The sequence below is a fragment of the Anastrepha obliqua genome, chromosome 6, assembly GCF_027943255.1.
Source record: "Anastrepha obliqua isolate idAnaObli1 chromosome 6, idAnaObli1_1.0, whole genome shotgun sequence".
Taxonomy (NCBI): Eukaryota; Metazoa; Arthropoda; class Insecta; order Diptera; family Tephritidae; genus Anastrepha; species Anastrepha obliqua.
This window is the reverse complement of record NC_072897.1, coordinates 37,956,279-37,966,308: the sequence shown is the minus strand read 5'-3', so window position 1 is coordinate 37,966,308 and position 10,030 is coordinate 37,956,279. Positions and strand designations below refer to the sequence as shown.

The 10,030-nt window shown below is 34.6% G+C and overlaps 1 pseudogene; it reads right to left on the bottom strand.

The window, feature by feature from the left end:
- Nucleotides 1-7,857: 7,857 nt before the first annotated feature.
- LOC129249948 (uncharacterized) lies at nt 7,858-8,412 on the bottom strand (annotated as a pseudogene).
- Between the last annotated feature and the right edge of the window lie 1,618 nt (nt 8,413-10,030).

Genomic DNA, 10,030 nt, shown 5'->3' with positions numbered 1-10,030 from the left:
GTGACTAGGGTCTCGAGATAGAGACCAAAACGTGGACCCTAGAATGTGTTTGTACAATACGGATATCAAATGAAAGCTGTTGATAAGTGCTTTAATACGGGGTAATTTTCATACCTATTGATGACTGGGGTCTGGAAATATATGCCAAAACGTGGAGCCGCGGTGTCTTTGCACCGAATTAAACCAAACTTACACACATTGTTAAGGAGGTATTGAAGATGGTTTCCGTATAGTTTGGATACCTATTGGTAGATAGGGTCTCGAGATATAGGTCAAAACGTGGACCCTAGAATGTGTATGTACAATATGGGTATCAAATGGAAGCTGTTGGTGAATGCTTTAGTTCAGAGTATTTCCATCCGCTCCGTGACTAGGGTCTCGAGATAGAGACCAAAACGTGGACCCTAGAATGTGTTTGTACAATATGGGTATCAAATGAAAGCTGTTGATAAGTGCTTTAATACGGGGTAATTTTCATACCTATTGATGACTAGGGTCTCGAGATATAGGCCAAAACGTGGACCCGGGTAACCTTCGGACGTGTATGTACAATATTGGTATCAAATGGAAGCTGTTGATAAGTGCTTCAATACGGGGTAATTTTCATACCTATTGATGACTAGGGTCTGGAAATATATGCCAAAACGTGGACCCGCCGTGTCTTTGCACCGAATTAAACCAAACTTACACACATTGTTAAGGAGGTATTGAAGATGGTTTTCGTATAGTTTGGATACCTATTGGTAGATAGGGTCTCGAGATATAGGTCAAAACGTGGACCCTAGAATGTGTATGTACAATATGGGTATCAAATGGAAGCTGTTGGTGAATGCTTTAGTTCAGAGTATTTCCATCCGCTCCGTGACTAGGGTCTCGAGATAGAGACCAAAACGTGGACCCTAGAATGTGTTTGTACAATATGGGTATCAAATGAAAGCTGTTGATAAGTGCTTTAATACGGGGTAATTTTCATACCTATTGATGACTAGGGTCTCGAGATATAGGCCAAAACGTGGGCCCGGGTAACTTTCGGACGTGTATGTACAATATTGGTATCAAATGGAAGCTGTTGATAAGTGCTTCAATACGGGGTAATTTTCATACCTATTGATGACTAGGGTCTGGAAATATATGCCAAAACGTGGACCCGCCGTGTCTTTGCACCGAATTAAACCAAACTTACACACATTGTTAAGGAGGTATTGAAGATGGTTTCCGTATAGTTTGGATACCTATTGGTAGATAGGGTCTCGAGATATAGGTCAAAACGTGGACCCTAGAATGTGTATGTACAATATGGGTATCAAATGGAAGCTGTTGGTGAATGCTTTAGTTCAGAGTATTTCCATCCGCTCCGTGACTAGGGTCTCGAGATAGAGACCAAAACGTGGACCCTAGAATGTGTTTGTACAATATGGGTATCAAATGAAAGCTGTTGATAAGTGCTTTAATACGGGGTAATTTTCATACCTATTGATGACTAGGGTCTCGAGATATAGGCCAAAACGTGGACCCGGGTAACCTTCGGACGTGTATGTACAATATGGGTACCAAATGGAAGCTGTTGATAAGTGCTTCAATACGGGGTAATTTTCATACCTATTGATGACTAGGGTCTGGAAATATATGCCAAAACGTGGACCCGCCGTGTCTTTGCACCGAATTAAACCAAACTTACACACATTGTTAAGGAGGTATTGAAGATGGTTTCCGCATAGTTTGGATACCTATTGGTAGATAGGGTCTCGAAATATAGGTCAAAACGTGGAACCGGGTAACCTTCGGATGTGTATGTACAATATGGGTATCAAATGGAAGCTGTTGGTGAATGCTTTAGTTCAGAGTATTTCCATCCGCTCCGTGACTAGGGTCTCGAGATAGAGACCAAAACGTGGACCCTAGAATGTGTTTGTACAATATGGATATCAAATGGAAGCTGTTGGTGAATGCCTTAGTACAGAGTATTTTTCATGCCGCTACGTGACTGGGGTCTCCAGATATAGGTCAAAACGTGGACCCGGGTAACCTTTGGTTGTGCATGTACAATATAGGTATCAAATGAAAGCTGTTGATAAGTGCTTTAATACGGGGTAATTTTCATACCTATTGATGACTAGGGTCTCGAAATATATGCCAAAACGTATACCCGCCGTGTCTTTGCACCGAATTAAACCAAACTTATGCACATTGTTAAGTAAGTATTGAAAATGGGTTTCGTAAAGTTTGGTTGTAATTCGGAGCAGTGGCAACGGGTACAGCGTTCTTTTGAGCCAGCCATAATGTCGCTTACTTTTTTAACGCTTGGGGCGGAACTGAACTGTCAAATTGACAGTGTTAGTTACAATGTGTCAATATTTCTTTCTGATTTTGATGCCATAAGGAAAAAACGTAAGTGCAACATGTAAAAATTGTTTGTGAATTTTTTTGGAGTGGATTTTGGAACAGTGAATAATTTCTTACGAAATTTGAGAATTTAATGTGAAATCCGAATGAAATTATGTGTTCGTGGAAAAAACAATTTTTTTCGTTTTTTTTTTTTTTGAAAAATATGGTTAAAAAAGCTCCAATTCTTAATAAAACATATAAATTGAAACGAAAAATTCATGGATGATCAGGAAAAAAGACGATTGTTTATTCATATGCGTTGATTTGAAATTTAAAAACAATCTTCTTTTTTCCTGATTTTCAATTTATATTTTATATTTACTCAAAAACAAATAGAAAAACAAAAAATGTTGTTTATGCCAAAGCGCTTGAATAAAGAATAAAGAAATAAATAATATGAAAACCATATATTTTCTGTTCTAAACCATATCTATTCTATTTTAGTGTGCCCAGCGAAGGGGGCCGGGTTTGCTAGTATATTATATCTTCAAAGAAAGTGCTCGAAAAAAGCTGACCACGCATTTATTAGCAGCTTACGAGCAATATTTTGGTTTATGAGCAAAAGGTATGGACAAAACGTGGACTCCAAACTCTGTCTGCGCTACATGTTCTGCACGTTTGAACGAATTTACCAAAGGCTCATGGTCATACTTATCTTTTGGTAAGCCATTTGAGTGGAGGAATCCTATTGATCATGTGAGTGATTGCTATTTTTGCCTGACTAAACTTCGAGGAGGAAAATATAGCAAAGCTACGTATCCCGAAGTGTCATCAGTGACAAAAACCGCACCACATTCTACACAATATCCAAAACGTGAACCACCAACACCAAAAGCAGAGTCCCTCAGTTCTCAAGGAATAACAGCTTCGATTTCGAGTGTCGGCAGCTCCCCAAGCACATCGAGTCAGAAGGCAGAGCCAATTAATCAGAGAGCATTAAACGATTTATGTCGTGATCTCAACTTATCGAAAGAAAAATCAGAACTCCTAGCTTCACGTCTACAGGAACGCGGTTATTTGAAATCAGGTACTAGCGTAACGTATTACCGAAACCGCAATAAAAATTTCGAAAAGTATTTCTCAAAAACAGAAAATTTTTGCTACAGCAATAATGTTAATAAGTTGTTTACGGCACTTGGAGAAACTCATGATCCAAATGAGTGGCGTCTATTCATTGATGGTAGCAAGTATAGTGTTAAGGCTGTCTTACTGCACAAAGGCAACAAGAAACCATCGATCCCCGTTGCTCATTCTACGAATGTCAAAGAAACTTATGAGACAATGAAAGAGCTACTTCAATTAATTGACTACAGTTCGTATAACTGGAAAATATGCTGTGACTCGAAAGTTGTCGCTCTACTGACTGGTCTGCAGGGTGGCTATACCACATACAGTTGTTTTTTGTGTCTTTGGGATAGCAGAGCGGATGCCAAACATTTCACTCAACAAGTTTGGCCGAAGCGTATGGAGCATGTCGTGGGAAAAAACAACGTTACCAAAAAAGCACTTGTTGAGAAAAAAAAAGTTATTTTCCCCCCTTTGCATATAAAACTTGGGCTAATGAAAAATTTTGTGAAAGCTTTGACAAAAAAACCGGAAAACACAGCCCTTAAATACTTCAAAACCAAGTTCCCAAGATTATCAACAGAGAAAATCAAAGCGGGTATATTATTCGGTCCACAGATAAAGAAATTGTTTACGGACACAGAATTTCAACAATGCCTTGACAGTTCCGAAGCTAAAGCTTGGAAAGCTTTCCAAAAAGTTGTTCATGGACTCTTGGGAAACAACAGGAGCAACAACGACCGTCAGTTGATTCATACAATGATGAAACACTTTAAAACTATTGGTTAGTAGTGTAAAACGTACATACTCCAAAATATATTTATCATATAAATTGATTGGAAAATTATTGGAAAATTTACAATTAACTTTGTTTTTGTTAACAGGTGCTCGCATGTCGTTAAAAATGCACCTACTTCACAGTCATTTGGATTTTTTTCCTCCGAATTTGGGGGCTGAAAGTGATGAACAAGGCGAGCGATTTCATCAAGATATTGCTACGATTGAAAAGCGTTATGAGGGCTTTTGGGATCAAGGAATGATGAGCGACTACTGCTGGATGCAACTTCGTGAAGATTCTGTGCAACATAAAAGAAGAAGTTCGAGAGTAAAAACGTATTTTCGACCTCAAACATAGCCAAGTCAAAAGCTGCAAAATCACACGTGTTGACTTTATGGGTCATAACTTCTACAATTTTTCGTCGATTCAGACAAACTTAGACTTCAAATGTAGGTGAGAAAATTGTCTTTCAGAAAACCTATCTTATGTCGATATAAAAAAATTTTTTGTTCCAGAAAAAAGTTAATAAACTTTGATAATTTAGTAAAAAACGTCAAAAATGCCTTTTTTTTAACTTTCAACAGCTGTTTTGCGAAAACTACGACTTCCATTGACACGAATTATGTATTGCCATGTAGGTTATGTATGTGCCTTTCGAAATTGATGCACTTCAAAGAAATGGCGCGCACTGTTTTCGAGATTGCAAGTAATAACTGCACTATTGCCCAAAAAACAGGTTTTTTGGGAATATCTCGGAAACCGTTCTTTGAAAAAAAAAAAATAAAATTCATTTTTGGTTTCAGCGACCTCAAATTAGTTTAAAAAACGCCTTTTGGTCGAGGACCATTTTTGGTGTAAACTAGTGTTATTGGTAATATGTCATTTTTATCCGTAACTTCTATTAAAACACCGTTTGATTTGTACAAAGTAAGATTATTATTCTCAAAAAAATTTACGTATATAGTTCACTATCATCACAAAAAATGCACAGAATTCCCTTGTTTATCAAGACTTTTTCCATGATATCTTTTAAATTCGAGTTTTTCGTTACTACTATATGAGTCTGACACTTTTTGTTAACGATTTTTATAAAAAACTGTTCACTTTGACCGTAACTGAGATATATCTGATTTTTGTAATAATTAATGCTTTTTTCTGTTCTAAATATATTTTTTAAATTATCTTCAAGAGCACTGTGTGCTGTTTCTATAGATATTGTATCCAAATTATCACACTTTTCATCATCAATTTCCATTTTACTGTACTATTATTGTACAAATTAGCTACTTCACTATTTTTATTATACTGCTCAAAATATCTGCTTAATATATCTGCAACGTTATTATCTTTTCCCTTAATATACGTCATTTCAAAATCGTATTCATTTAGAAGTATTTTCCATCTTTGTAATTTCATATTAGGCTCCTTTAGATTGTGAAGCCAAATAAGCGGTTTATGATCCGTTTGGATGATGAACTTTCGTCCATATAAATAAGTTTTAAAATGCTTTACAGCCCATACCATAGCCAGAGCTTCTTTCTCTATAGTGGAATATCTTATCTCATGATCACATAAAGTGCGAGATGCATAGCATTAGTACCGCGCCAATAGCGAACTGAGATGCATCAGTTGTAAGCACAAATTTTGTACCAAAGTCTGGTGGCTGTAAGACAGGTTCATTAGTAATTAGATTTTTTAATGTATTAAAAGCTTTTAAAAAATCTACATTTTTAAAATCCAATATTGCGTTTTCCTTCAGAAATCGAACCATTGGGTAAGCTACTTTTGCGTAGTCCCGTATAAATTTTCTATAATATCCTGTCATACCAAGGAATTGTTTTATTTCTTTTACACTAGTTGGGGGTTTCATATTATTAATCGCCGTTATTTTCGAAGGATCCGGTTTTATACCGTCTTCAGATACAATGTGTCCCAGAAATTTTGTTGTGAAGTCAGCAAATTGACATTTGTTAAATTGAATTTTTAAATTCGACGCTCGTAGAGTATTAAATATTTTCTTAATTGAGACTATATGCTCGTCAAAACTAGTTGAAAATATAAGTATGTCGTCTAAGTAAACAACACAAATTTTATTTATATATTCCCTTAAAACATAATTAATTAACCTCTGAAAGGTGGCAGGTGCTGTCTTAAGGCCAAAGGGCATACGGGTGAATTCATAATGGCCGTCTGCCGTTGAAAAAGCCGTTTTTGCTCTATCATTAGGATGTACTTGAATTTGGTGAAATCCCTTTGCTAGGTCAATTGTGCTGAAGTAGCAACATTTTCCCAATTTGTCGAATATGTCTTGCATATTCGGAATTGGGAACATATCATCGACTGTTTGATCATTGAGCTTCCGGTAATCAATGACAACTCGCCATTGCGGTGTCCCATCTCTATTCGCCTTTTTGGGTACAACCCATAAAGATGAATTATATGGGCTATTACTTGGTACAATTATTTTTTGAGCTAGCATATCACGAATTTGCCGATTTACTTCCGATCGACGTATTACCGGATACCTATAAAGTTTACTGTACACTGGGATATCAGCTTTTGTTATTATTCTGTGTTGAATTTCTTTGGTAAAGGGCAAGCTTTCTCCTTCTTTGTAAAATATATCCTGATATTCATTTAAAATTGTACTTAGTATTTCCTTGTCTCTTATATTATATTTAAGTGTTTAGCAAAAATATCATTGGAGGATTTATCTATTCTATCTTCACAAGTAAGTATTTCTAAGTTTCCATTTTTTAAATATTCATTTTCTAAAATCTCTTCTTCTTTATTAAAATATATAGGTATAGTTGCTTCATCGGTTTTTAGTTTTCTATTTTGATAATCGATTATTGTATTTAAAAAAAGTAAAATATTTTTTCCTATAATACCATCGAAATATTTATGAAATGAGTATTCCAGAAAGCTCACACAAGTATTGGGTTTTTTAAATTCTTTAAATAAAGGTACAGAATATTGCTTACTCGTATAGACAGTTCTTCCCAAAACTTTTAATACGCGAATGATTGGCTTAACAGCATACTTAGGGTTGCATATTTCAGGATTTATTATGCTATACTCTGCCCCTGTATCAATTATAAACCTAAGCTTTCTAATATGCGTATCAATCACTATATAGAGTAATTTCTTTTCCCGGGATATTGAAAATTTTGAAAACTCTCGTTAACACCTAACTCCATTGGTTCAACTGATGTATTTTTATAATTTTGGTTACTATAAGGATTCCTATTAGTATCAATATAATTTGTTGTTTGAAAATTGTTTTCTGGTTGCCGGCCTGTTTGTCTGCTATACCTATTACTAAGCATCGGCTGTGATGAAAAATTTTGACTATCGTTTGCATGACGCTGCTGGAATGTTGTATTGTTGTGTAAGGTTGTCCACTGTTGTTCTTGCTAAAATTTTGTCCATTATATTTGTTATAGTAAGATTTACTGTTATTACTGTTGTAGTTTTGCCTACTACTATTACAAAATTGTCTATCATTATTGTTGTTGAAATTTTGTCTAATACTATGTATTTTTATTATTATTTTGTTGAAAATTTGAATGGCTACATGTTATATGTGTAACATGAACACAATATTTTTAATTGTTATATTTTAGATACCCATTGGATTTTATTATATCATACGCGTCTTTTAAATTTTTCGGATTCCTGCTCACAATAGTACTCCTAACAGGTTCCGGTAATCCATATTTGAAAGAATTGAGAGCAATTCTGCCATTACTTTCTCAATTAATTTCTAAGGAATTGTTATTACTAAAATACAGAACATTATTTAAGCGACATAATAAAGCATTTAGATTATTATAAAATTTTCTTATACTTAAATCACACCGACAAGATCTTATTTTATCAATTAACTCAACAACAGATTTTTGTTCGCCGTGATTATCAACTAAAATTTTCTTTATTTCTGGCCAGGTATCTACATTGCCATTAATTAGAATTGATCTTCTTGCACTTCCAATTATTTTGTCTTTAATATTACCCATAAGCAAAATTTTAAACTCTATAGGGAATGATTTTAATATTGGTATCATTAAATCAATTCATTGTACAAAACTTAAAAGAGCATCTGCATTTCCATCATAGCTTGGTATACTACTTAAATTTGTAGAAATAATCTTAAATTTCGTGTTTACATCTAAGTTATCCATTTTATATTTATACTTATTTTATATACGTTTGTCCCTTATTTATTTCCTTTTTTTTAATCTTAGTTTTTTTTTTTTTTGTTCTTCACAAAAGATATGTTTGTACGTATATTTATTTATACGAGTATGTACATATAATATATATTTAGGTATGAACCTTTTTAAATTTTTCTTTTTCGCTATAGCACAACTTACTTTATGTATATCTGCGAATATGTACATATGTATACATATATGTAACTCTGTTGATTTGAAAATCTATGTTGAATGACGCCTGTTGCTTTTTTTTTAACCACTGCTTTCGTTGATATATTTACATATATAACCAACTAGCAAACCCGGCCCCCTTCGCTGGGCACACTAAAATAGAATAGATATGGTTTAGAACAGAAAATATATGGTTTTCATATTATTTATTTCTTTATTCTTTATTCAAGCGCTTTGGCATAAACAATATTTTTTGTTTTTCTATTTGTTTTTGAGTAAATATAAAATATAAATTGAAAATCAGGAAAAAAGAAGATTGTTTTTAAATTTCAAATCAACGCATATGAATAAACAATCGTCTTTTTTCCTGATCATCCATGAATTTTTCGTTTCAATTTATATGTTTTATTAAGAATTGGAGCTTTTTTAACCATTATCCATTTATATTTTTCAAAAAAAAAAACGAAAAAAATTGTTTTTTCCACGAACACATAATTTCATTCGGATTTCACATTAAATTCTCAAATTTCGTAAGAAATTATTCACTGTTCCAAAATCCACTCCAAAAAAATTCACAAACAATTTTTACATGTTGCACTTACGTTTTTTCCTTATGGCATCCAAATCAGAAAGAAATATTGACACATTGTAACTAACACTGTCAATTTGACAGTTCAGTTCCGCCCCAAGCGTTAAAAAAGTAAGCGACATTATGGCTGGCTCAAAAGAACGCTGTACCCGTTGCCACTGCTCCGAATTACAACCAAACTTTACGAAACCCATTTTCAATACTTACTTAACAATGTGCATAAGTTTGGTTTAATTCGGTGCAAAGACACGGCGGGTCCACGTTTTGGCATATATTTTGAGACCCTAGTCATCAATAGGTATGAAAATTACCCCGTATTAAAGCACTTATCAACAGCTTTCATTTGATACTCATATTGTACAAACACATTCTAGGGTCCACGTTTTGGTCTCTATCTCGAGACCCTAGTCACGGAGCGGATGGAAATACTCTGAACTAAAGCATTCACCAACAGCTTCCATTTGATACCCATATTGTACATACACATTCTAGGGTCCACGTTTTGACCTATATCTCGAGACCCTATCTACCAATAGGTATCCAAACTATACGGAAACCATCTTCAATACCTCCTTAAAAATGTGTGTAAGTTTGGTTTAATTCGGTGCAAAGACACTGCGGCTCCACGTTTTGGCATATATTTCCAGACCCCAGTCATCAATAGGTATGAAAATTACCCCGTATTAAAGCACTTATCAACAGCTTTCATTTGATATCCATATTGTACAAACACATTCTAGGGTCCACGTTTTGGTCTCTATCTCGAGACCCTAGTCACGGAGCGGATGGAAATACTCTGAACTAAAGCATTCACCAACAGCTTCC